Source organism: Excalfactoria chinensis, chromosome 10 (genome assembly GCF_039878825.1).
Source record: "Excalfactoria chinensis isolate bCotChi1 chromosome 10, bCotChi1.hap2, whole genome shotgun sequence".
Taxonomy (NCBI): Eukaryota; Metazoa; Chordata; class Aves; order Galliformes; family Phasianidae; genus Excalfactoria; species Excalfactoria chinensis.
In genome coordinates, this window is record NC_092834.1 from 8,723,911 (window position 1) to 8,727,597 (window position 3,687).

The following is a 3,687-nucleotide window of genomic DNA, read 5'->3' on the forward strand; positions in this document are numbered from 1 at the left end:
GAAGATAAAAATGTTTAATTCTGTGTACAGAAAATACTTTAAAGTAAAGCATACAGTGGAAAAAGAAAGCTCCCTCCCCAGTGTTTTAACTTTGCAGCCTCTTTAAAGTCAGGGGGCTGAGGCTGGGGCACAAGTAGAATTTCAGTGCTTTATTTATTCTTTTTCTACATGTCTAAAATAATTATACACTGCCATATTAGCAGAAGAGAGTTAGTGTATGGAAGGAATAACAAGGGGAATTGGATATTGGAGACAGGTGTCTGCCTAATAGAAGCAGCAGGATATTTCAAGATTCTGGATCCAGGTGTGTGACCCCTGTATTCATCCTGCTGCAAGGCTTGATGTGTAGCCTTCTTGTGTCTTAAGGACTAGTGCCCTAAGGCATCCAAGCGGGCACCCAGCATTGTTTTCATTGCAAACTGCAGGGCTTAAAATGGTTCCGAATATTACAGTTAGTTTGGGTGTGCCTTTTGGTGTTGATTTTTTTTTTTTCTTCATAGCAGAATGATAGACATTTCCATCCTGCTTTTCAAACCCAGCACTGTTGTGGCTTCTCTCCGCCAAAACAAAATTGTAGAAATATAGTTTAGTTTAAATGTAAGAAAATATATATATATATTGTTTCTCAGTCCCATCAGCTTTTACAGAACCTACTGCTAAGTGGGAATTAGAAATGTGAAGAAAAGGACCCAAGCATAGAAAAATTAGAGCCACTAGTGAATGATAGTAAATGTAGTCTGAAAGTGCTTAGCTATTCAACATCAATCATATTCTTCTGTCCATTCACCCTGTAACATGATGCGTATACTTCCAAGTGTTGTAAAGGTTTGTTTTATTCATCTGAATATCAGGCATGATGTTGTAAAAGCTTCTTTATAACAGAGATCCTTGATATGTGGACTGTAATATAAGGAAAGAAGATTAAATCATAGCTTTCTTGTGTAACTTGTTAGGCCTTTTGCCCTGCAAAGGTGACTCTCATTTCAAAGTGCTAACTTTGGGCAGCAAAAGTGTATTTCAAAGTATGAATATTTGGTGTGGAATTTTCTTATGCGTGGAAATGACAGTCGCTGTTGGAATGAACCTGTCCAATCTGTTGAAAGGCTTGAATTCACACCTGCAGGTAACTGAATTAATAGCACTTGCTTTCGTAAAACAGCTGAGTTATGGCATGATTATGATGAACTCTTGATGTGATTATGATGAACATATGAGTCCTCTTGCAAGTTCTGGAACACTACTAAGATCTTTATGTTCATGGCTCTGTGACTGAAGAATTGTGATCTCACGACTTGTTCCTTTCCATAGGTTGTTCAGCAGTGTTTTTTTCTGTCATTGGACACTATTTTTCCTTTTGTTTTTCTATTCTGTGTTAAAATCTGGATCATATTCCAAATTTAAAAGTGAAAATCCTGTGCAATCTATACACTTTTGCATCTGTCTGCTCTTGTTCCTAGATTCTGCTCTCATGTAGTGAGTGTACATCTCTGTTGAAGTCAACATGTAGGGAGAAATAAGTTCTGTTTTTTTGTGGTTTTCTTTTTTTCCAGGTCAAAATGAGCTCTCTCAATAGCACAACTTTGAATGTTTAGATACAGTATATGGAAAGTAAAAGGAAAGATGTTGGGGAACATGCGTAATAAGATGGTTCTGAGCAGTTCTACTATTATTTTTCTATAAGGAACGCATGCCAAGAAAGAAGATCCCCACAAACCCTCTCTATTGGTTGTATTATTCATCAACTTCTACTGAACTGATGGTCTGTTCTTTTGAACTGATACCCTAAGTTCTTTTAGCTTGTCATACACTTGATTCCTTCCTGGTATAAACTGTCTGAACAGTTGTGGTCTGAAGATCTTGTCTCATGGAAACATTCTGGGACAGTGTAGAATACGTAAGGAAAACTAAGGGGAAAGTAAGGCAGTAAGAAGGAGGGATGTGATTGACTATTGTAGTTACTGTTCCACATCATAGTGATACTTGTATGATAGCTGCAAAGAGTCAGAGGTGTTAATGAAACAGTCTTTGTCACACTTAGGATAAATGAGAACACTGTTGTAGTTGCCTTTAGAGAAGGGGAAGAATAGTCTCTTGTAAAAGTAATCTTTGATATTGTTATGACTTCCAAATTGTATCTTTGTCCTGTTCCCAGGCAGTCCTGCCTCCATTGCAGCCTTTTCCAGAGTCTTTCAGCTATAAGATTTCTTAAGCTATTCAGTGTTTCTGCAATTACCTGGAAGGGTAGAAAAAGGAGGGAATTTTGTATACAATGCCATCCAGACTTGCAGCTTTGTAGGACGAAAGTATCTAACTGCATAGCACTAACTGAACGCTGCTATCTAGAGAGAGGGTCAGCAGGTCTGCCTCTCATCAGAACCACAATACGTTTTTTCTGCTAAATGCAAAATAGTGGGAAAGATTCCTCAGTGTTGTGTTTTAGGGCTGTATTTGTTTTAGTTATGTTCTCAGGGCTATATGTGCAGCTTCCAGTACTGTCTGGAAGGTCCCAGTTTGTGCTGGGGACATATGTTTTGTGGGAACAAAGTGAATGTTTGGGAGCACGTACATACGTATCTAGAGCTGTCATGCAACAATGCTAGATTTTGCAAGATGAGTGATAGTTATTAAAAAATTGGCTTGTGGTTCTTCATGCATTCCCTACAAAACCTAGTGAGAATGGTAGGATCAGATCCTGTGAATGCTTCAGTAGCATTTGCCCAGTGGTCTTTTCTTTACAGAAGCTGCTGGTGATACCATAGATGTGCTGGACTGGCCACTGGCCTTATTTCAGTCTGAAATACGGAGCCATGATGTTTGGAAAGCTGGACATGAAGGAAAGGAACATCTTTAACATCACAGTTCAAAGACAACCCCAGAATGGAAGGTTTCAAGGTGAAAAACCATTAGCGGTGTCTTATTGCTGTAGCACAATAATTGTAATGTTAATGTGCAGGAAAGGGTTGCAACTGTACTGCTAGCTTGAGGGAACATGATGATTCTGCCTTGAGAAACTCACATCACACTCTTCTCTGCAATAGCAAAATGTACATACCAGCAAATGGCTTGGCACAGATCAGGGTAAAGTTCTTTCCTGAGGTGAGGGATGGGAACCTGCCCCACCCCAGTGATAGTGTTTGAGCTTCAAAAGAGCCTCTGTTTGGGACTTCTTAAAGTTCCTTGGTAAATTAGGATCCTGCACAGAGCAATTAGAAAACAGACCTAGAGGTGGAAAAGTTTAATCCTTATTTTTAGTCCCTTGTGTTCTGTGAGTGCATCCTACTCAGTGAAGTAGATTAGTAAATAAAATTAAAGACAGGGGAATGTAAGCGTAAAAATAAATCATTTTCTCATAACCAGAAAGTAAGCTTGTATTAGAGACAGATGAGAAGCAAAGAGATTATAGCCTAAAAGCTAAATGTCTCTTGGAGCAGTTGCTCTTGATTGTAGTTAGATCTCAAGTTAGGGATCACAGTACACTCTGAGAAAAAAGAAGTTTCTTTTCTTCCCTTGAAATGAATTCGTCTGTTTTGCATCCAGAAAAAGTGTGATATTTACAGTTTAATAATTCTCTGATGTACTCTGACTCTTAATTCTTAAGTTCTTTGAAACATGTTGGTTATGATAGATAGGCTACATCTGCTGTGCAAGCCTCAGCAGACTTATTTTAAATATCTTACATAAGAAAAA